The 25,077-nt window shown below is 45.9% G+C and overlaps 1 pseudogene; it reads left to right on the top strand.

The window, feature by feature from the left end:
- The first annotated feature begins 239 nt into the window (after positions 1 to 239).
- LOC119284368 lies at positions 240 to 15,807 on the top strand (annotated as a pseudogene).
- Positions 15,808 to 25,077: the final 9,270 nt, after the last annotated feature.

Raw genomic sequence — 25,077 nt, 5'->3', positions numbered from 1 at the left:
GGATGCGCTGCGGAGGACTGGTTTGTGGACCGGTTTGTGGGAGGCACGTACGGGAAGATGGTCTCATCAAAAATAACATGACGAGAGACGATGACGCAACGCGATGTGGGGTCGTAGCAGCGGTATCCTTTGTGTTCTAAGGGGTAGCCGAGAAACACACAGGGTAGGGAGCGTGGGGAGAGCTTGTGCTCGGCGGTGGCAGAGACATTGGGGTAACAAAGACACCCAAATACGCGAAGATGGTTGGGGCATCCCTCCTCCCCTCCTCTCCCTCGCCGCCGCCAGGGGGCGCATCTGGGCGAAGCCCGGCCTGGTCGGCGGCGGCGGGGTGCTTCTCTTCCCCTCGTGCGGGTGGCGAGGCGGGGGGTGGCTCACCCGGGCCTGGGTGCTGTGCTAGGCACTGGGCGCAGCAGCATGACGGTGCGCCGGGGCTGGTCGACGGTGGTAGAGGGCACGCGTTGGTCGCTGGGATTGGCGAGGTCGAGGCTAGATCTGGGGCCGAGCGGTGCGGGCCGAGGGTGCCGCAGGCTGCTGGTCTCCGCCCCTGCCATGGCCATGGCGGGTGGTGGTGCACCAGAGCAGCGGCTGGCCGGTGGGCGGGCCGGCCGGAATCCGGAGGCTACAGCGGCTGGACGACGGTAGGCAGCGCAGTTGGGCTCCTCGGTGGGCTTCCTTTGCGATTGGCAACGGCCCTTCGGCTCTCTTCTTGCTGGTGGACGGGTGTATGTTGGTGGCCTCGCGTGGAGCTGCGTTCGCCTCCGAGGTGGGGCGACACAGGAGGTGTCCGGTGGGGAGACAGGCTAGAGGGATGGGAGGCACCGACGAGATCGGGCCACCCATCGATGGCACATGGGTGTGCCGGCCCGGGTGCGTCCGCCCCCCTCCTTCCCCGTTCCCGGGCCTTGTGTGGGCTGACACGGCTCCGGCGTTGTCCGAGGCGGGACGTATGCTGCGGTTTCTTCGGCCGAGTGTGCCCTTTGGCCCAAAGCCGGTCACTTTGGTCAGTCTTCGGGGTGTCTAGATGCAGGGCGGCGGCCCTAGCGACGGGAGGCACGGCGTTTGTGGCTGGAACTTGCGCCTCGGGTGCGGGCGAGCGGCCATGACCACACGCATGGATGGCCGTTGGTGGTTTGCGGAACTAGGATGCGTCGGAGGGGTGGGTGTGCCGGGTACATCACTTGCCCAATCTTGAATTGGCCGACGGCGGCGGTGTCTGTGGACAGCGTATCCTTCATGAAGGCTCCATCGCGGTGCCCTTACTCCTTCGAGTTGCTCCAAGTGAAAACTCGATCTTTGGGATCGGATGGTGACGGCTATCAGTGGTCGTTACCTTCTAGGAGGCACCATCATATATTGGAGTCCTTGTTCTGTCGTTTACCATCTCACCTCTCCTCGGAGGATTGGAGGTCTCCGTTGGCTCCAAGCGGATCATCCTCGCGCATTTGTAGTGGCTTGGTAGTCATTGGGGTGGTGTGGCGGTGCTCGGCACCCTTGTATCTTGTCTTGGGTGTGTGTGTCGTGTGTGGTGGTGGCGTGAGTTTGTATAGTGATGCTTGTGGATCGGTGCTTTATATATTAAGCTGGGCGAAAGCCTTTTTCGGTAAAATTGGCTGCATCACCGGCTTTAGAGAAGCTCCTTTAAAATGCTTCAACGTACCTTGGAGTGGATATCGAAAGTGAGCTCCATGAACTGGAGACCGCTGTCTTGCCGCCGTTCGAGCTGTTGATTGAAGCAGCAGATAAGGGAAACCACAGGCCCAAGTTGGGCAAATGGCTTCAGGAACTCAAAGAAGGCTTCTACATGGCTGAAGACTGCTGGACGAGCATGTATACAACCTCCTCAAGCGCCAAGCAAAGGGGACGGATTCCTTGGCAGCCAATGCATCCTCCATCAACAACACTTTAATGAAGCCTCTGCGTGCTGCATCAAGCAGGTTGTCCAATCTGAGCTCTAAGAACAGAAAGCTAATTCAACATCTGAATGAACTGAAGACCACCTGGCGAAAGCCAAGGACTTCCGTCAACTGCTCTGCGTACCAGCTGGTTATAATGCAGCAAGCCCCACCAAAACATTAGTTGTTGTTCCTGAGACCACATCACTTCCACCTTTAAAAGTAATTGGTCGTGATAATGATCGCGATTGTATAATAAATCTTCTTACCAAGACAACTACTATTACTATTGAGTCTAGTGTTGCTATGTACTCAGGTTTGGCCATTGTTGGAGCTGGAGGCATGGGAAAGTCCACCTTGGCACAGCTTGTTTACAATGACAAGAGGGTAAAAGAATATTTTGATGTGACAATGTGGGTAAGCATCTCACGCAAACTTGATGTTCGCCGTCATACACGAGAGATCATTGAGTCGGCCTCTCGGGGGGAATGCCCACGCATTGATAACCTTGATACTCTGCAACGCAAATTGACAAACATACTGCAAGAATCAGGGAAATTCCTACTTGTGTTGGATGATGTTTGGTTTGAACCTGGCAATCAGAGGGAATGGGACCAATTGTTAGCTCCTCTAGTTTCTCAACAGACGGGAAGCAAAGTTTTGGTAACTTCTCGAAGGAATACATTTCCAGTTGCTCTTTGTTGTGAAGAAGTGTGTCATCTGAAAAACATGGCAGATGCTCAGTTCTTGGCACTCTTCAAACACCATGCATTCTCTGGGCCAGAAATCAGAAATCCGCAGTTGCGCAAGAGGTTGGAAGATTTTGCAGATAAGATTGCTAAAAGGCTTGGACAATCTCCTTTGGCGGCAAAAGTTGTGGGTTCCCAGTTGAAAGGGGAAACAAATATCGTGGCATGGAAGAATGCTCTTACCATACAGGTTGACAAATTAAGTGAGCCCATGAGAGCTCTGTTGTGGAGTTATGATAAGTTAGATCCACGTCTACATAGGTGCTTCCTATACTGCAGCTTGTTTCCAAAAGGCCACAAGTATGTCATTGATGAGCTGATTCATCTTTGGATGGCTGAGGGCCTCATAGATTCATGCAATCAAAACAAGAGAGTTGAAGATATTGCGAGAGATTACTTCAAGGAGATGATCTCTGTTTCGTTCTTTCAACCATTTTATGAGAAATGCTATGTTATGCACGATCTCCTTCATGATCTGGCAGAATCACTCTCCAAGGAAGACTACTTCAGGTTGGAAGATGATAAGGTGATGGAAATTCCATCCACTGTTCGACATATATCTGTTTGTGTTGGTAGTATGATGCAACACAAGCAAAGTATATGCAAGCTACATCATTTACGCACTATAATCTGCATAGAACCGCTTATGGAAGATGTAAGTGGCATTTTTAATCAATTACTACAAAATTTGAAGAAGTTGCGTGTACTATATTTGACATCTTACAGCAGCAGTAAGTTGCCCGAATCTGTTGGTAAGTTGAAGCACCTTCGGTATTTGAACATCATCAGAACACTGATTTTTGAATTGCCAAGATCATTGTGTACTCTTTACCACTTGCAGTTACTTCTTTTTAGTCACAAAGTTGAGAGTTTGCCTGAGAAGCTGTGTGATTTAAGAAAGTTACGGCATCTTGAATGTCATGATGATACAATATACGCGTCAAGCGAAGAAGCACTGCCTCAAATTCCTAACATTGGCATGCTAACTTCACTTCAACAACTCAAGGAATTTTCTGTACAAAATAAAAATGGATATGAGTTGCAACAACTAGGGGACATGAACCAGATTCGTGGCAGTTTATGTGTCACAAATATTGAGAATGGCACGGGGAAGGATCAAGCTTTAGAATCAAAGTTGCATCAGAAAATTCATCTTGGCAGCTTGCGACTTGTCTGGGGTTCCAAGAATAAAACGAATTCAGAGGATAGTTTACATTTTGAGGTACTAGAAGGCTTGATGCCACCGCCTCAACTTGAGAATCTTGAAATTGACGGTTACAAATCTTCAAAATACCCAGGCTGGTTACTTGATGGTTCGTATTTTGAGAATTTGGAATCTTTGAGCTTTGTTAATTGCAGTGCTTTGCAAAGACTACCATCTAATATTGAACTATATAGGAATTGCTCTTCACTTGTCCTCCGAGATGTGCCAAACCTAAAGACATTACCTTGTCTTCCACTATGCCTTAAAACATTACTAGTACACAAATGCCCACTGCTTGTATTTATTTCCAACGATGCGTTGGAACATGATGATAAGAGAGAGAATTTCATGATGGCAAACCACTTGGCATCATGACTTGGTTTAATCTGGGAGTTAGATTTAGGATCAGATATTACGAGACTACTCTCACAGGAACATTCATTTCTAAAGCAGTTGATGATATTTGTGCATGTAGATGTGGCATATGTTCAAAAACTTGAAAATGCTATAGAAAGAGAGAAAGATGAAGTATTGGTAAAAGAGGATGTCATCATGGCATGTATATTGTGTCACGAGCAGAGGATGAGACTCATCTATGGAAGGAGCATTGGGCTGCCACTGGTTCCACCATCAGGACTTTGTGAACTTGAACTTTCTTCATGCAGTATTACAGATGGAGCTTTAGCTGTTTGCCTTGATGGCCTGGCCTCACTCAAAAGGTTGGTCTTGGTGGAGATTATGACTTTAACTACACTTCCTTCAGAAGAGGTCCTCCAACATTTGACAAAACTTGACTCTTTATTCATCGGAGATAGCTGGTGTCTCAGGTCATTAGGGGGCTTACGAGCTGCTACCTCCCTTTCAGAAGTTGGACTGGGATCCTGCCCTTGTTTAGAGTTGGCACGCGGAGCAGAATGCTTCCCATTATCCCTTAGGAGCCTCAGTATATACAACTGCGTGCTTGCAGCTGACTTCCTCTGTACTGATTGGCTACAAGTGAACTATATTAGCATAAACAACTGCAGAAGCCCCGCAAGCTTTTCTATTGGTAGCGTCACCTCTCTTCGTGCACTCATTCTGTATCACTTGCCAGATTTATGTACGCTTGAAGGATTGTCTACCAAGAAATTTGATTTGGTACATTTGGTTGATGTTCCGAAACTCATCCCTGAGTGTATCTCACAGTTTCGAGTCAACCACATACTCCAAGTTAGCAGTTCTGCACTACTCAACAACATACTCTCAGCTGAAGGTTCCACAGTTCCACCATCTCTCTCTCTTGACGAATGCAAGGAACCATTCATTTCATTAGATGAATCCGTAAATTTCACATCTGTCAGGACCCTGTCATTCCGTGACTGTCAAATGAATTCCCTGCCAACAAATCTGAAGCGCTTCCCCAATCTGAAGAATCTCTTGATCACTTGCTGCTGCAACATATCATGTTTACCGGATCTGCCGTCGTCCCTCCAACAGATATGCATATGGGATTGCAGTGAGCTGTTAAAGGAGAGCTGCCAAGCACCTGATGGAGAAAGTTGGCCAAAGATTGCGCATATCCGGTGGAAGAACATTAGATAAAGTGTTATTCAAATTCCCACCTGCAAATAAACGAAAAGGTAACTTAGCTCCCGTACTCCACTTTTGCACTCTCAAAGATATATGTAGCCTTTCCTTGTATATATGCATTTTGTTTAATTTTCTATCTTTCAAATACGCCCTTTCTGTCAAAGTTTTTTTTTTCATTTGTTTACTTTAATTTTGTAGTAGGCCATAAAGGAAATTTAACCAAGTGATGTCTTCGCTCCAGGCTCCAGCAACCTGTTACAAGGTTGAGTACTCCAGGCTGGCTCGTCGTACAGTTCGACTCTGTCTCCTGCTTCACCGGCCGGTTGTGATCCCCTGGGATTGTCCTTCTGCTTTGCTGATTGGCTCATTCATTGCCCTCTCGCACTCTACCACCTACTGTCCTCTGGTGCCACAATCACTGATGGTGGTTTTTGCAATCGTGTTGTTGGTTATGTTTTTCTTCAGGCTATTATCCATTAACTGGACCCAAAGTAGTGTCTAATATGCATCCTTTTATTATCGTCCTGTTCTGCTACACTATCCTGGAGTATGTTGTATTTTTTGTTTATACTGGATTGCGATCGTTATCCTACGACATGTAACTGAAGATCTCTTTATCATTCACTCCCGTAACGAGTAATGGTTATGTATTTGCAGTACTTGGGTTTCATACCTGGCACAGTTTGCCATGTGCCATGGCCATTTTTCTTGCATGATGAAGCTTTTCTTGGGTTTCATACCCGGCACAGTTTGCTGCTTCAGATCTGCAGGGCATGCTCTAGAAGGTCTTTCTAGTTGTGCGTTCCCTGCTCTGTTTACTTGCCTCATGTAGTATGAATGTGCACTTGCATATATACTCCCTCCGTTCCTCAATATAGGGTGTATTATTTTTTCAAAAAGTCAAACTTCTCTAAGTTTGACCAAGTTTATAGACAAAAATATTAATATCTAGAATACCAAATCATTATCAGTAGATTCATCATGAACTATATTTTTACACTTTATATATTTAGTATTATAAATATTTATATATTTTGCTGTAAAGTTGGTCAAACATAGACAACAGTTGACTTTTTGAAAAACTAATACACCTTATATTTAGGAACGGAGGGAGTAGATAGAAAGCCTGCTGCTTCAGATCTGCAGATTTCTGTTTTTGATTGAGCCACGTCTGAATTAATGTTGACCGGCGAAAACGTAAGAAGAGGTTCATACTTCATACTCTGTTGGTGCCCCATTGGGTTCAGTAGCGGCCGGCTGGCTGGTTAGAGGTATGTAAAAATGATCACTCCCTACTTTGTTTATTTATCGCATGTATTCTGAACAAGCACCCTAGTTTTATACATATGGTTGTCTGATCTATATAGGTCGACGGTTTATGGCATGGCTGAGCCTGTTAGCAGATAACTGTTGGTCTGCTGTTTCCCCTTTTATGATTGCTCTGTTTTTCTGGTGCTAGCATTGAAATGTGTATACAAACAATATGGTGCTGGAGAAATTGTGATGGATGATGGCAGCTGGAAACTAATTGCAGAACCTGGATGCGTTAATGCTATCAAACCCATGTTTTCCTATAAAAGAGGAAAAATAAACTCTATCTAAAAAAAGAACAAAAATAAAAAACTTTGAACCACTGCGTTGTAGTTGCATATGAGTGTGGGTGCATATGTGCATTTGATTAACAAAATTTCCTTTGATTACACCTCTTTGTGTGGTCAACAGCCCCTAAAATAACTGCTCCCAAAAATCACACATGGTTTGCTGATTATTTAAACTAGGATGTTCATGAAGCAAAACATTTGGATGTTTGATCAACAACATTCATTCCCCAAGGCTTAAGATACTTCGTTTATTAGTGTACATGATTGGCTGATAATTTGAATAGCACATTATTTGTAGGAGTTGCCGACTTGTGGACAAGAGTTCACGAGTTTACAGTTTAGTGATGACAAGTAGCTTAACAACCTCCATGGTTTTGTGATTTGTGTGTGTGTGTGTGTGTGTGTTATGTTATATATTTTTTTTTCATGATGTCTTTTAGTAAAGCGTGAATCTGCGAGGTTCTTATTATGTTCATTTTTTTAGCACAGCATGTTATCACTATGTGAATCTGCGAGGTTCTTACTATTGCGCTTCTATTTTTTGTTGTTTTAGAATAAAATAAAACAACTAAATATGGCTGAAAATGCCAAGAGAGAAAACACAGGACCATTTGGGCTTGGCCCAGTGCCCATGCCACTCTCGTCCTCGCTCTCTTTGCACGCTAGAAAAAAACGTCACTCTCTCTCTTGGGCATCTCCGCCGCAAATCGGCACCGGCGGCAAGTCCTCTCTCTCTCTCTCTCTCTCTCTTGTTCGCCCCCACCGACCTCCGCCTGCGTCCTCAACCAGCGCCGCCAGCCCCAAATTAAACGCTGCCTCCGATGTATGTGGGCGCTCATGGTGGTGGGCGCCTGGAGGCCACGATGACGCCTGGGCGAGAACGGTGCCTGGGCCCTGGGGCGCCCGAAGCCTGAAGATGGCTGGCCGCTGGCACGGCGGGGCCGACCTGTTCCCCTCCAGTTGCCCCTAATACCAACATGGACAGTGAAAAGGTGCACATTTCTGCTTGCAACTCTCCTCTCCAATAATGTGGATCTAGGCAGCAAATTTTTTTTAGCATTCACAAAATTAGTTCGCCGATGCACAAATTCCCATTGTGTTAGCTTTAATCTGAAACTCGGCAGCAGGCCCATTTAAAACGGAAAAAAAAATCAGATCTAACAAATTGTTCACCGGCGCGGAAGATTTGCATTTCACAGTTCACACTGTCTATAAGCGTGTCGTGTCGAGCTGTCGTCTTCTCAGAGCATCCCGGGTCGTCTGGCCTCCATTTGCGTGCAAAAAATGAGACGTGTGGGGCAGGTGTGATACAGCAATGTTGGGTCTTTTTGCTCGATGGAGCTGTCGTTTTGGTTGCTACCCTGGCCCCTGGATGTAAAATTCTTTAGATTTCCTTTCATTAGCCCCTTCATTTGATCCAAATGAAAAGGAATTCACTTCTTATAGGACTATCGAGGCGTCGTGTGCCCAACAGATGTGTGCCACCTCTGTTGATTGCTGCTGTACCATTAAAACCAACCAGGCTTCAGCTCAACCAGTTGTGTATACTCTCACTGCACATTTCTTCTTGGGCCACTTCCCTCCTTTCCTCTCTAGTAATGTGGATATAGGCACCACAATTAGTCCAAAACTAGCCTTGATAGCTTGAATCTGAAACCACCATACATCAAAACTCGGCTTGACAGAAGGACCGTCCAACTTAGAGCTAACAGATTGTTCACCGACGCGGAAACTTCATCAATGTAATATGGTGCACGTGCATTCACATTTCACACTGTGTGTGTATGTTGATCTGCAAGCGCGTCGAGCTGTTGTCTTCTTAGCTGATCTGTGAGTACCGGCGTATCGTGTGCCCAACGGTTGATCGATGGACACTGTACTGTCAAAAGGCACCAACCTTCAGCAGCTCAATAAGTTGTGTATTCACATTCCACACTGGGCGTGTTTGTGCTCATCCGTGAGCATCTTGAGTTGTCGTCTTCTTATCACAATAGGGGTCATCTACCCGGTTCCATTTGCTTGCAAGAGTGAATCCTGTGAGACAGGGCTGATACATCAATGTTGGGTCCATTCAGATGCTGCCCTTAATTTTACCAGATACAAAAAGGATTTCAATTTAATTCTTACCCGAGTATTGATATGTGGTGCGCCCAACAGATGCCCCAGCAATCTCTTGTTTGCTTGTTTGGGTCAACAGAGGAGGGGAGTAGGAGCAGCAACTGTATAATCCTAATGCTGGAGCAGGAGCAGGGCCAGATGCAAACCCTGGCTAGTCTCAAGGCTGCTTTGTACTGTGTGACTTGGGTCGCAATGTAAAGGTTTCGCTATACGCAGATCTTTTTTACAGTACTACTGGATGAACTTGATCTCCTTCCTTGATACCCAAATTTACTTCCTGGCATATTCTTGCTCGCTGAGTTTTATTCTTTTTGTAAAGGTTATAGTGGTGGACTACTTGACTTACAGGCATGCTTTCTTGTTTTCTGATTGTAGTGTGCAGGATAAATAGCAATTAATTAACTGGACAAAGCAGGAATGGACAGAAGTGCGCGTCCATTAAGTAGGGTGCTGCTTAATTAAGTGGGTAAAGCAGGGTAGTGGAAAAGTACCCGTAAGTGCCCGTCCATTTGAATGGCTTATTCCAAGCTTCAGGCCTTTTGGGACCATCCTGCTGGCCTCGGAAGAAGTTAGTGACATTCATACTCGCATTAGTTTTATGTCTCTTTATTTGGTATTCGCTTTATTGTGCAAAATTAATAATGACTCCTCAGTGGTTGGACTCTGCTCCTTCTTTCTTTTTACATAATAGGTAGGATACTAATCCACATTTGGTTAGAAATCATTTACTCCCTGCGATCCAAATTAACTGTTGCAGCTCTAGTACAACTTTAGTAACTTTGTACTAAAGTTGTACTAGAGCTGCGACAATTAATTTGGATCAGAGGGAGTAGCTGATTATTGGACTAATGCTGATTTTGTTAATCAGGCTGGCCTACTAGAACAGAGATGCCATTGGGAAAACGTGTGAACTGACAATATGGTGAAGGGATCGATGTATCTCCTGAGGCAAGCCACGTGGTTCAGGCTAAGGCACGTGATACAGATAGCTAGTTGAAACTAGAAAAGCATGAAGAGCCAGTGATGGAGAGAAAGAAAAAGTTTTCAATGGGCTGACACCATGTCCATCAGACCACCACCATGAGGTTAGTTCTCCATGGGGTTTACAAGCTGGCGTAGAGTTAAGTATCCGCTGCTGAAGCTTTTGATACAGAAAGCTCTGTCCACGTCTCATAACATGAAAGCCGCGTTTAGCCTACTTTATGTAGTCCCTCCGTAAACAGATATAAGAGCATTTAGATCACTAAATTAGTTATCTAAACGCGTTTATATTTGTTTACAGAGGGAGTACTTAATTATCGATCAGTGAGCTGTGTCCGCGTTGGTTACTAGTTAGTTTATTAGCAAGTCCAGCTCAGCTAAACTTAAAAAAAGAGGCAAGTAGCTGGATCAGACCTATTATTTTCTTGTTGAGCTGCTGCTTGGGGATGTGCATCTCATCCTCTTGCAATACACATCTTAGCTCCTACTATCTGCCTCATCATTGTGCCAGCTCCCAGGACGCTGCTTCTCACTTCATCTGTGTAAGCTCACCACTATTCTCCTCTGTTTGCTCCACAAATCTAGCTTTTGATAGTTTTATTTGTTGCAACCGGCTAATCTATCTCGTGATTTCCCACTTCACCAGCTGTTCATCCATTGCTATATTCACTGGTTGTTTCTGCCTCCGATCCAGAAGCACGTTCAATTGCTCATCTAACAATTATTCAGGTCATTCCCCACTCTCAGAATATTCTTAGTCTTTGCCATTGTCTACAGATCTGCAACTAGGTTTCTTTCTTCTTATCACCATCGTACTTGGCTAATTTAGCTCGTGATTTCTTACTCGAATAGGCTTTTCATCCATCATTGCATCCAGAAACAAATTCGGTGCGTCCACAAGCAATTCCAGTGCTGTCTTTAGCTCTGTAAGCTCACCAGTATTATCCTCTGCTTTGATCTGCTGATCTGGTTTTTATTTGTCTTTGTTATCGCAACCAGTCAATATTCTCACTCTAGCAGGTGATCATCCTTTGCTATATCCTCACAATTTCTCACTTTCATTGTTGGTCTACCGATTATTCAGGTCAGGTCATTGCCCACTCACAGAACAGTATTATTTGTCTACAGATCTGCCATTAGGTTTCTGTTTTCTTATCACCATTGCAGCTGTCTAATTTATCTCGTGATGTTTTCCTACTTCAACAGGTTTTTCATCCACCACCGCATCCAGACACAATTCCAGTGCTGTTTTCAGTTTATTCAGGCATTCCGCACCCAACAAATAAACCTTGCAATCCAATGGAAGTTGTGTTAGCTAGTACTGCCTTAAGTGTAAGCTTAAAATTGGCTGCATCGCCATCCTTGAAGAAGCTCCTTGCTAATGCTTCAACATACCTTGGAGTGGACATGGTGCATGAGCTCCATGAACTGGAGAGCACTATTTTGCCACAGTTCGAGCTGTTGATTGAAGCAGCAGACAAGGGAAACCACAGGCCCAAGTTGGACAAATGGCTTCAGGAACTCAAAGAAGGCTTTTACATGGCTGAAGACTTGCTGGACGAGCATGAATACAACCTCCTGAAGCGCCAAACAAAGGGGAAGGATTCCTTGCCGGCCAATGCCTCCTCCATTAGCAGCACTTTTATGAAGCCTCTGCGTGCTACGTCGAGTAGGCTGTCCAATTGAGCTCAGAGAACAGAACGCTAATTCGCCATCTGAAGGAACTGAAGGCTATCTTGGCGGAAGCCAAGGACTTTCATCAATTGCTCTGCTTACCAGCTGGTTCTGGTTATAATGCAGAGAGCCCTGCCATACCATCAGCTGCTTTTCCCGAGACCACATCAATACCACCTTTGAAAGTGATTGGTCGTGACTAGGAGCGTGATCGTATAATTGATCAACTTACCAAGACAACTGCAACTACCAAGTCTAGTACATCTATGTACTCGGGTTTGGCAATTGTTGGAGCTGGAGGCATGGGAAAGTCCACCTTGGCACAACATGTTTACAATGACAAGAGGGTAAAGGAATATTTTGATGTAACTATGTGGGTAAGCACCTCACGCAAACTTGATGTCCGCCATCATACACGGGCGATCATTGAGTCTGCATCTCGGGGGGAATGTCCGCGCATTTATAACCTTGATACTCTGCAGCGCAAGTTGACAGACATACTGCAAAAATCAGGTAAATTCCTGCTTGTGTTGGATGATGTTTGGTTTTAACCTAGCAGTGAGAGGGAATGGGACCAACTGTTAGCTCCCCTAGTTTCCCAACGGACGGGAAGCAAAGTTCTGGTAACTTCACGACGAAATACATTTCCAGCTGCTCTTTGTTGTGAAGAAGTGTGCCCTTTGCAAAACATGGGAGATTCTCAGTTCTTGGCACTCTTCAAACACCATGCATTCTCAGGACAAGAAATTAAGGATCTGCAGTTGCGTGAAAGGCTGGAAGATTGTGCAGAGAAGATTGCTAAAAGGCTTGGACAATCTCCTTTGGCAGCAAAAGTTGTGGGTTCTCAGTTGAAAGGGAAAACATGTGTCGCCGCATGGAAGGATGCTCTAACGATAAAGATTGACAAACTAAGTGAGCCCATGAGAGCTCTATTGTGGAGTTATCAGAAGTTAGATCCATGTCTGCAGAGGTGCTTCCTATATTGCAGCTTGTTTCCGAAAGGCCACAAGTATGACACCGATGAGTTGGTTTATCTTTGGATGGCAGAGGGCCTTGTTGATTCATGCAACCAAAACAAGAGAGTGGAAGATATCGGGAGGGATTGCTTCAAGGAGATGATCTCTGTTTCATTCTTTCAACCACTTAATGAGAAATACGCTAGCACACGCTATGTTATGCATGATCTCCTCCATGATCTGGCAGAATCACTCTCCAAAGGGAACTACTTCAGATTGGAAGATGGTAAGGTGACAGAAATACCAGCCACTATTCGATACCTATCTGTTCGTGTTGATAGTATGAAGCAACACAAGTTAAATATCTGCAAGCTACATCATGTCCCCACTATTATCTGCATAGACCCCTAATGGATGATGTAAGTGACCTTTTTCATGAGATACTACAGAATTTGAAGAAGTTGCGTGTACTACGTTTGTCATCTTACAGCAGTAGTAAGTTGCCAGAATCTGTTGGTGAATTGAAGCATCTTCGGTATTTGAACATCATCAGAACACTGATTTCTCATTTGCCAAGATCACTGTGTACTCTTTACCACTTGCAGTTACTTCTGTTAAATGAGAAAGTTGAGAGTTTCCCGGAGAAACTCTTTAATTTAAGGAAGTTGCGGCGTCTTGAATGCCGTGATGAGTTTTCTTCAAGAATTAGAGAAATTTTCTGTGCAAAAGAAAAAGGGATATGAGTTGCAACAGCTGAGGGACATGAACGAGATTCATGGCAGTTTAAGGGTCACAAATCTTGAGAATGTCACTGGGAAGGATCAAGCCTTAGAATCGAAGTTCTGCCAGAAAAGTAATCTTGGCAGCTTGCATCTTGTTTGGAGTTGCAAGAATAACACAAATGCAGAGGATAGTTTACATTTGGAGATTCTAGAAGGCCTATGCCACCGCCTCAACTTGAAAATCTTTCAATTGAGGGTTACAAATCTTCAAAATATGCAGGCTGGTTACTTGATGGTTCCTATTTTGAGGATTTGAGATCTTTAAGCTTTGTTGCTTGCAGCGCGTTGCAAAGCCTACCATCCAATACTGAGGTTTTTTGGAATTGCTCTTCACTTCACGTCAGCAATATGCCACACCTGAAGACATTACCTTGTCTTCCACTAGGCCTTAAAAGATTAACAATATCCAACTGCCCACTGCTTATATTTATTTTGAACAATGAGCCGGAACATCAAGAGCAGAGAGAGAATATCTCAAGGACAGACCACTTGGCATCACAGCTTGGTTTAATCTGGGTGGATTCAGGATCAGGTATTAGGAGAATACTCTCATCGAAACATTCATTTCTGAAGCAGCTGATGCTTGATGATATGTCACATGTTCAAAACCTTGAATGTGCTCTAGAAAGAGAGAAAGATGAAGTATTTGTAAAAGAGGATATCATCAAGGCATGGATACACTGTCACGAGCAGAGGATGAGGTTCATGTATGGAAGGAGCATTGGGCTACCGCCGGTTCCACCATCAGGACTTCGTAGACTTTCTCTTTCTTCATGCAGTATTACAGATGGAGCTTTAGCTGTTTGCCTTAATGGCCTGGCTTCCCTCAACTGGTTCTCCATAGGAGAGATTATGACTTTAACTACACTTCCTTCAGAAGAGGTCCTCCAACATTTGACAAAACTTAGTCACTTGTACATCGGAGGTTGCTGGTGTCTCAGGTATTTAGGGGGTTTACGAGCTGTTACCTCTCTTTCAAAAGTTAGATTGAGTTCCTGCCCTTCTTTAGAGTTGGAACGTGGAGCCGAATGTTTGCCATTAACCCTTGAGAAGCTTAGTATTTGCGATTGTGTGCTTGCAGCTGACTTCTTCTGTGCTGACTGGCCACACGTGAATAATATCTTTATAAGCAGATGCAGAAGCACCGCATGCTTATCTGTTGGTAGCCTCACCTCTGTTAAATCACTTGCCAGATTTATGTATGCTCGAAGGATTGTCTTCCCTGCAACTTCACCACGCACATTTGATTGATGTTCCGAAACTCAACGCCGAGTGTATCTCCCAGTTTCAAGTGCAGAAGTCACTCTATGTTAGCAGCCCTGTAATACTCAACAACATGCTCTCGGCTGAAGTTATCACAGTCCCAGCATCTCTCTCTCTTGAAGGATGCAAGGAACCATTTGTTTCATTTGAAGAATCCGCAAGCTTCACATTGGTCAAGACCCCGAGATTCCGCAATTGTCAAATGACTTCCCTGCCAACAAATATGAAGTGCTTCTCCAGTCTGAGGAATCTTGACATCTATGATTGCCCCAACATATCATCTTTACCAGATTTGCCATCCTCCCTCCAGCACATATGTGTATGGCGTTGTGAGCTCTTGAAGGAGAGCTGCCGGGCACCTGATGGAGAAAGTTGGCCAAAGATCGCACATATCCGATGGAAGGAATTTAGAGTGTGATCTAGATTCCCGGCTACAAATAAACGGAAAGGTAAATTAGCTCCAGTCGGCCATCTTTGCACTGTCATAGATATACAGTCTTTCGTAATATATATGCACTTCAATACAATTTTTTTATCTTTGAAATATTCCATTTACTATAAACTTTTCTTAATAGCAGGCCCTCCAGCTACCTGTTACGAGGTGGAGTGCTTCAGGCTGGCTAATCCTACAGCCCAAACTGTCTTCTACTTCACGGGCCGGTGTTGATCCCCTCGGTCTGTCTTGTCTCCTGCTTTGTTGATTGCTTCACGCATTGCCCTCTCACACTCCACCACCTCCTGCCCTCTGGTGCCACTGTCACTGACGATGGTTTTTGTAATCGTGGTGTTGATTATCTCCTTCATGCTATTATCATCCATTGACTGAACAATTCCCAGAACCGTAGTCTAATTTGCACGTTATTCCATCACTTGGTGTTGTCCTGTTTTGCTGCCCTCTCCTGGAGTCTGCCTCACTTTTGATTTGCACGGACTGTAATCTTTATCTCTTGTGTGATCTTACGTACGTACGATGTAATAACTGGAGGTCTCTTTTATCATTCACACCCGTAATGAGATATTTGATGTACTGCAGTACTTGAGTTTCATACTTGATACAATGTGCCTGCTGCTTCAGAGTTCAAACCATTTTCCTTGCATGATGGTCTAGAAAGCCTGCTGCTTCTGACCTTGGGGGCATGCTAGCTGGTCTTTCTGGTTGCTTATTTCCTGCTGTTTGAAATCTACAGGCATTATCATTATATGTACAAATTTCTCTGTTGTACAGCATAGAGACATTTAACTACGTAGTATCTTCTGGAGGTAAGTCTGAATAAATGTGCCCTGCAGAAGGCAAGAATGAGTGTTGTAATTTAATTATCATGACTTGGCTTTTATGATCTACACACCGTATATTTGAGGATAGTTTGGAAAGGCCTTTACAGTTTATGTCAGTTGCCCTGAGAGACTAATTCATATCCGTTTATGTCTGGAGGAAAGGCTTGTTCAGTTTATATCAGTTTATGTCAGTTGCTAAGTTGATTTATAATTTGCTGATCTATCATATCCGTGCTGGTACTGCCATATTTTGATTGTGCTATCAGTCTGAAGAATTCTGGGCATGCTGGGGAGGGAGAAAATTGAGAGAAAAAGTGATGAATGACTACTTGGGAATGTGTTGGTGTTTCTTCAGCTTGTGCCATTTTAGTCTTCTCCGTCGATTCAAGGGGAAACATTGAGATGCAAAACTAGCATGGAAGACGGAGTTCCAAGGTAAGTACTTGTCATTGTTTGTTTGGTTTGGTGAATAGCATATAACCCAAAACCCACCCATGCATCCTTGAGGATCAGGCTGGCTGGGTGGAGCATGCTTGTCCTGTTCTCTGAAGGCGAGAGACCAGGTTGTTAATTTTGCTGTGCACGTGTCTGCTTGTAGCTTGGTGGCCTGTTCATAGTTCATACGGTGCATTTACGCCCTGATGCACAAGTCTAGCAAACTGTACCACAAGATGATGCACAAGTCTAGCTAACTGTACCACAAGATGCAGTCGAGTGCCCAGCAGACGGTGAGAAGGAGCATCTCGGGGGATTCAAGGTCGGCGAGGAAGCGGCTATCCCGACGTCAGTTATACCTGATGAACACAATGAGGGGGAACGAGATTGTAACTTTTAAGTTTTCATGATCGTCCACGTCGGTTGGGTGTCCTCGAACAGAAGGATCCCCTCTTGCCGCCGTTCTAGAGCAGGGTGGCCGACAATGACAAGGCTTCTGGATGGACCAGAAGGGGGCCGTGTGCCAGCTCGTCGAGGAGCTCATGGCGCCGCCGATCATATCTGCATTACGTCTCTGCCTACCATACTGCAACATTTTGCAAGGGGAAAAGAAAAGGGTTTTCGACTGAATTTGGTGTTAACTGTATCCTGACTGATAATTGGAATTATTGTCCGGCTAGTGCCACTTAGAGTGATAGAGGATTCTCTCGAATTGATGGGGTAAGATAAGAATCAACTGATCTCTGTCTTTTTACGTCATCTGCGAAGGTGTCCTGCGTTTCTGACAGAGATTTTCGGTCCTAATTCAGCCACACTCAGTGTCCCGTGATTGAGATATTTACATTGCAGCAATGGAACGACACCCTGCGTCACTCACACATCCTGCCATGGAACCTAGTAACTAGTTAGACAGATCATGTCGGAAAACACTTGTCTGAACTCACCCTAATCATTGGATCTGCAGGACTACGGAGCTAGACGAGGAAACTCGTTCTGTGTTTATCTCAAGAGGTTACAGCAGGTATTTATACACACCTAGCCAACGGAGTGCCCTATACAAGTGGCACGAAGGCCATGGCACCGTTGGAGATCCATGAGAATAGGCACGTTACAACAGAGTACGACTGGGCTACATTACATACAACGGTACACTGTTAACACCCCCCCCCCCCTCAGCCGGAACGCCACCTGGAAGGACGTTAAGGCTGCGTCGAAAATCAGTGAAGATCGCCGTGGGAAGGCCCTTGGTAAATACATCAGCAAACTGAGAACTGGAGGGGACATGTAGAACTTTGACCTCGCCAAGAGCGACGCGATCACAAACAAAATGAAGGTCAATTTCCACATGTTTAGTGCACTGATGTTGGACAGGATTGGAGGAGAGGTAGGTGGCACTAATATTATCACAGTAGACCAAGGTCGCACGGGTGGGAGGCCGGTGTATCTCATGCAAAAGTTGGCGCAGCCAACAAGCCTCGGCAATGCAGTTCGCAACAGCACGGTACTCCGCTTCAGCGCTGGAGCGAGACACCGTCGGCTGGCGCTTTGAGGACCAGGATATGAGGTTGGAGCCGAGGTAAATGCAGAAACCCGAAGTGGATCGCCTAGTGTCTGGACAGCCGGCCCAATCGGCGTCAGAGTACGCGACGAGATCATGAGTAGAGGAGTGAAACAGCTGTAGGCCAAAGTGAGATGTCCCACGGACGTATCGTAGGATACGTTTGACAAGCTGGAAGTGAGCGTCGCGCGGATCGTGCATGAAAAGACAGACTTGTTGCACGGCATGGGATATATCAGGTCGGGTTAACGTGAGATATTGGAGAGCTCCGGCTAGTCGGCGATAGAGGGTGGCATCAGAAACGGGAGAGCCAACAGAGGAAGAAAGTTTGGATCGCGTGTCAATGGGTGTAGGTGCGGGGTTGCACTGAAGCATACGGGCGCGGTCAAGCAGTTCGAGGGCATACTGTTGCTGCGAAAGAAAAAGACCGTCGGCTGTGCGAGTAACGTTGACACCAAGAAAGTGATGGATGTCGCCCATGTCCGTCATAGCAAACTCAGACTTGAGGGAGGAGATGATGGAGTGGAGCGCGGTGGGTGTAGATGCGGTGAGTATGATATCATCTACGTAGAGAAGGAGGTATGCGGTGGTGGAGCCGTGATGATAAATGAATAAGGAAGAGTCACATTTGGAGGCGACGAAGCCAAGGGACAGGATGAACGTCCGAAAGCGTAAGAACCATGTGCGTGGAGCCTGCCGCAAGCCATAAAGAGATTTGCGGAGGAGGCAAACATGGTTGGGGCGAGTGGAGTCAACGAACTCGGCCGGCTGAGTGCAGTAGACAATTTCTTGGAGGTGACCATGCAAAAATGCATTCTTGACATCAAGCTGATGAATAGGCCATGAATGAGCTGTGGCGATGCTGAGAATGGTGCGGATGGTAGCCGGCTTGACCACCGGACTAAAGGTTTCCGCAAAGTCAACGCCCTCCTGTTGGGTGAAACCACGAACAACCCATCCCGCCTTGTAGCGCGCCAATGTGCCATCTGGATGAAACTTGTGGCGATAGATCCACTTGCCCATCACGATATTGACACCTGCAGGCTTAGTAACCAAGGACCAAGTTTCATTGTTCATTAAAGCATTATACTCCTCTAACATTGCACAATGCCAATTGGGGTCTTTGAGAGCCGACCTGTAGGAGGCGGGTATGGGTGAGATGGTTGTAGCAGGTCTGGGCGAGGTGGTGAGAAACAGGCGGCGTGGCATGCAATAACCGGATTTGGCCCGTGTGTGCATTGTGTGTGAGTTTTGGGGTGGTTGTACGGGAACAGCGCGGGCAGGGATGGGTGGCGTGTGGGGAGTGGATGGTCCGAAATCCGAGGATGATTCGGTGGGGACACGGTCTGGGCTGATGGGCGCGGAAGGGGAGGAGGGATCAGAGTCCGAGGTAGAGCTGCCTGGCAGGGAAGGGCTGGTGGACTCGTGCGGCGCGGGGCTCGAGGATGTGGGAGGATGGGAGACCGAATCAACGGGAGAGCTGGCGGGCCCGGGTGTGCCTAGTGCGGGGGAAGGTGGGAGGGGGCGAGATGTGGCTGGTGGGTCAGGGTGGACGGGCGCACGAGGCGGATCGGCAGGTGGAGCAGGTGGGCCAGCCGAAGGAGGTGGAATACGGGATCCGAGGCGAATCGGATCTAGGGACGCGGAAAGTGAGGGGGGGTCCGGTGTGGCGAAGCGATCTGTGGGGGGTGGTGTGGGAACCTCGTAGGGAAAAACTTGTTCGTCAAACGTAACATGTCTGGAGACAATAACGCGACGAGTGGTCAGATCGAAGCAGCGATAGCCTTTATGCTCGAGTGGATAGCCGAGGAAAACGCAGCGGGTGGATCGAGGCGAAAGCTTATGGGGTGCGGTGGCATACAAGTTTGGGAAACATAAGCAGCCAAAAACTCTCAAGTGATCATAGGATGGATGGACACGAAAAAGAAGGAAGTGAGGGGTGACATGATTAATGGAGCTAGAGGGGCGGCGATTTAGAAGGTGTGTGGCGGTGTGGAGGGCCTCAACCCAAAATATAGGGGGAAGATGGGCCTGAAGAAGTAAAGTGCGGACGATGTCATTGGTGGTACGGAGCATACGTTCAGCTTTGCCGTTTTGCGGGGAGGTGTGTGGACAGGAGAAGCGGTAGGAGATGCCATGAGAGGAGAAAAAGGAACGTAAGGAGCCGTTGATGAACTCTCCACCGTTATCACATTGCATGCTACGAATGACGACGTGAAATTGTGTGTGGACATAAGTAATGAAGTGTTGAAGGGTGTCCGACGTGTCGGACTTGTGGCGAAGCGGGAAAGACCAGGAGTAATGCGAGTAGTCATCAAGTATAATCAAGTAATATTGAAATCCAGAAAAGCTTACAACTGGTGAGGTCCACAAATCACAATGAATAAGCTGAAAGGGTGCTGTAGTAAAGCTACGAGAGGAAGGAAAAGCTAGACGAGGTTGACGACCTAATTGACACGCCTCACAAACCGAGGGGTCATGCTTATTACAATCTGGAAGAAAATCACGGGCAAGCCGCGCGAGTGAAGAACCGCCGGGGTGGCCGAGGCGACGATGCCACAGCTCGAAGGAGGACGTGGTCGCGGACAGAACGGCGCGCCGGGGAAAGTTATTGCCGAGGAACGGGTAGAGATCACCGGTGCTACTGGAGATCATGACGACTTTCCTGGTTCGAAGATCCTTCACAACAAAACCACAAGGAAAGAACTCGACTGAGACAAGGTTATCAATGGTGAAACGGCGAACAGAAATCAGGTTTGTGACTACAGAAGGGGAAACAAGAACATCACGAAGAGTAAAATTGTGAGGGCGGAGAGTGGTAGTGCCAGTGGTGGTGATCGGCATGTGATGACCATTGCCAACGACAACGCTAGAGGGAGCAGGCTTTAAAGAAGAATGAGACGAGGTAAGATTACCAGGATTGCCGGTGATATGTGAGGACGCGCCGGAGTCCATGTACCACTCGGAGCCGGTGTTGGGGAGGCCGGAGTTGCTGTAGGAGGCGTTGATCATGGCGAGCTGATCCCATGATGGCGGGGCGGGCTGATGGAGAGTCGGGGGTGCGTACGGCACGGGCGGCAGAACCGGGTAGGCATGTGCATGACTGCCCGGTCGAGGGCCGAGGACGCCAGCCGCGTTGGGCGGCACCCAGCCAGGTCGAGGAGGAGGCAGAGCCATGCCGTAGGGGGCAAAATACCCCATGAGGTGGGGGGCGGAGCGATGGCGGCCGGCACGGGGAGACTGGAGAAGAGGGGGGCAGAGAGGGTGGTGAGGGTCGCCGGAATAGTAGGATTTGGTGGTGGTGGTGGCGCGAGCGGGGCGGTGCCGCCGGAGAGGGAGAGGCCAGAGGAGAGGCTGGGGATCGAGGGCTGAGAGACGGCGGAGTCGGTGGCCGCAGAGGTGGCCGGGGAGGAGAAGGAGGCTGCGGCAGGGGAGGTGCCGTCCTGAGCCATGAGAGCGTCTGATACCAAGCTAGACGAGGAAACTCGTTCTGTGTTTATCTCAAGAGGTTACAGCAGGTATTTATACACACCTAGCCAACGGAGTGCCCTATACAAGTGGCACGAAGGCCATGGCACCGTTGGAGATCCATGAGAATAGGCACGTTACAACAGAGTACGACTGGGCTACATTACATACAACGGTACACTGTTAACATAGGGAAGTCTGTGCGCTGATCGTGTGCATAGTACAATAGGTGGCGCTGACGGTGGACGCGTGGTGCATGTAGATTCTATTTGTATCAAGTTAATATTCTGCAATGTAGATTCTGTTTGTATAAAGGTAGGACTGTGTTAAGCAGAGCAGCGTATGAGTGTAGTGTAGGGCACACGCCTTTCTTGAAGTATGCATTCATGCTAGTCCAACTGTTCAGAGGCTACTGTTTTTGCAAGAGACTGAACTGTAACACTAGCCTTTGGCCAACCAAAACATGTGAACTAATGAATGTGTGAGAGAGTGAAGACGTAACTGCACAGTGAAGCTACAATACCTGAACAATATTAAGACAGTTTCCTCTTTATTTTTCTGGAGGTGAATTACCCGGGTGACCGAGATAGTCTTTCTGGTTAACTACGCCTGCTTCCATGGCGCAGATCTTTTGAGATTCAGGACAATTTTTAAAGATATTGAACAGTTTTTGAATTTTTTGAATTATTAAAAAAAGGAAAGAAAAGAAACAGACGGGGTACAATACTCCAGCTTTAGGACCCTTCTGGAACACCGTTTAGATCACCAAATTAGTTAGTTTTGCAGAGGGAGTACATCGGAACAAACTCACTTTTTTTGCCGGTTTTGGGAAACCAGCTGGGAGGTTGCAGTTTTTTTTATGTTGCTTTGTTCCTGGTTTTTCTTTTTCTTGTTAGTTTTATATTTTTATTTTCTTTATGTTGTTTTGTTAAAAATAATACTAGAAAATTTGGAAAAAATTACATTTAAAAAAATATTTGCAAATTTGAAAAAATGTTTGCGTTTTCAAGAAACGTTCAAAATTTTCATGTTTACAAAAAATGTTTGCAAATTTGAAAAAATGTTTGTGTTTTCAATAAATGTTCAAAAGTTTGAAGAATTTACAAGGTATCACCTATATCTTGTTTTACCGAAATCGTATGCAATGGAGACATCCAAAAATAAATCTAGCCCACAATACAGGTCCGATGCCGGGCTTGAGTTAGGGCACTGAGATTTTCAGATAGAAGGCATACGTTGTGGTGCTTAATATTTACTTTGCAAGGGAAATGTAAATAATACATTACTTGAGGGCTAGTCCTTCATATCTTGCTTTCTTACCATTTAGTATATATTTTTGCGGGAAACCATTTAATTAATTAACCATGCGGACTAATGGCATTTCACTCCAAATTGTTATCGAATTTAGACATTCCTCGGTATACATATCCCAAACAGATGTAATGTGTTTTTTCGTGAAAACGGGGCTCTGCCTTTAAATATGGAAGTCATACTAATGTGTTTTCTTGTGTGCAACCATTCATACTGTGGCTTCGCCACTAGATCTCTATTGTCATCTTTTCTTTCTATCCTTTGATTCACTTCCACTCGCACATTTAACTATCTTCCAGAGGTACGTATGAATTATTGTGATTGGCGGAAGGCAAGAACCGTTGATGCACCATTCGGTTCAGTACCGACGCGCCGGTTAGAGGATATGTGAAAATGACCGTTTCTTTATCTATCTCATGTATTATGATGGAGCACTTCAATTGTGTACATATGGCTTCTCTGATCTGTATATGAGGACGGTTTGGCCTGTGTTATTACTTATTACTGTTATGTGATAGGAGCAGCAGTTTATATATGGCAGTTGCCATGCGAGACACTAATTTGTCCCGTTTGCTGGCAAACTGATCTGTCTGCATATTTATTGATGGTACCATCTCCATTTTGAAAGTAAAAAGTGATGACCTGACTATCTGATCGAGGCACATGATTTTATTTGGAAGTAAAAAGTGTTGTACCTTGTAAGAAGAAGCTCATGATTTTTTCCCTTTTTCCTATTTGGTTTTTGCCTTTTCTTTCCTGTTATTTCATTTATAAATCTATCTTTTTATCATGACCATTTTTTTCAAACATGGTGAACGTTTTTTCAATATACCCTGAATATTATTTAATATACTGTGAACATTTCTTAAGTATCAAATGAGCATTTTTTAAATACACGACGAGCATTTTACAAACACACACTGGACAGTTTTTTTAAATACACAGTTAACTTTCTTTCCAAATAAAAATTTGTCATAATTTTTTCAGTATTTTATAGTTATATTGATAGTGATTTTGTTTCATACACGTTTTCCTCACTTATTTAACTGATTAATTAATATGTAATTTTTCTGCAGAAATAAAAAATTAGAAAAGTAAATCGGCCGCTCCACTTCTAGCACAGTAAGAGACAAAAAACACAGAACACACGCAGTACAACACGCACGCACGCACGCGACCCAGCCCAGTCGCCAGTGTCTCCGCCGCAAATCGGCACCGGCGGCGAGTCCCCTCTCCCCCTTCCCTTGTTCGACCCTCAGACGGCGCCACCAGCCCATCGCAGCCGCCGTCAACCATCTAGTCACCGCTCATCTGCGCCACCAACCGACGACGGTGGTGGTCGGGATGCAGGTCTCGCCGGCGCTCATGGTGGACGTTCCCCGTCGCCTATAGCTGCGGGTGGCGTGCCCGTCTCACATCGGGTCACTAGTAGAAAAAGGACCTAATATGAGAAATATTAGTACCGGTTCACATATGAGCCGGCACTAATGCGCCCATTAGTGCCGGTTCAAATGACTTGGCGGGAGGTGACCTTTAGTACCGGTTCTTTGGGAATCTCTAGTACCGGTTCGTGCCACGAACCGGTAGTAAAGATGCTGGTGCCCGGCCAGCACCTTTAGTACCGGTTCGTGGCACGAACCGTTACTAAAGAGGTTGTGGCAGGCGCTATTTTTAGTCCCACCTCGCTCCCCTAAGAAGAATTTGACCACCTTAAGTATGTTACTTCTCAAACTATCCCAAACATTTGGTCTTCATTGAACTCTATGTGTAGGATCGGTGGCTGCAATAGGAGTCTTCGCCGGTTCTTAAATCGGTGGTAGATTCCTATTGACGATTTAGATTCTATACAAAAAGATCGTTGATGATCAATGTATTTTTTATATGTACTTCTGTGTAGCAGTAGCGCGTTTTGGCTGAAAGGCGGTACTGATCAATGTATTTTTTCTGCGTTCAGATGCACAATTTAAATATGTTACTTTTCAAACTATCACAAGCATTTGGTCTTCATTGAACTCTATATATAAAGAAGAGGAAGAAGAAGCAGAAGAGGAAGAGGAAGAAGAGGAGGAAGAAGAAGGAGAAGGAGAGGAAGATGAAGAAGAAGAGGAAGATGAAGAGGAAGACCAAGAGGAAGCAGAAGAGGAAGAAGAAGAGGAAGAAGGAGAAGAAGGAGAAGAAGGATAAGAAGGAGAGGAAGATGAAGAAGAAGAGGAAGATGAAGAGGAAGCAGAAGTGGAAGAA

The sequence above is a fragment of the Triticum dicoccoides genome, chromosome 4A (assembly GCF_002162155.2).
Source record: "Triticum dicoccoides isolate Atlit2015 ecotype Zavitan chromosome 4A, WEW_v2.0, whole genome shotgun sequence".
Taxonomy (NCBI): domain Eukaryota; kingdom Viridiplantae; phylum Streptophyta; class Magnoliopsida; order Poales; family Poaceae; genus Triticum; species Triticum dicoccoides.
The sequence above is the reverse complement of the archived record's forward strand: the minus strand, read 5'-3'. Positions and strand labels throughout refer to the sequence as shown.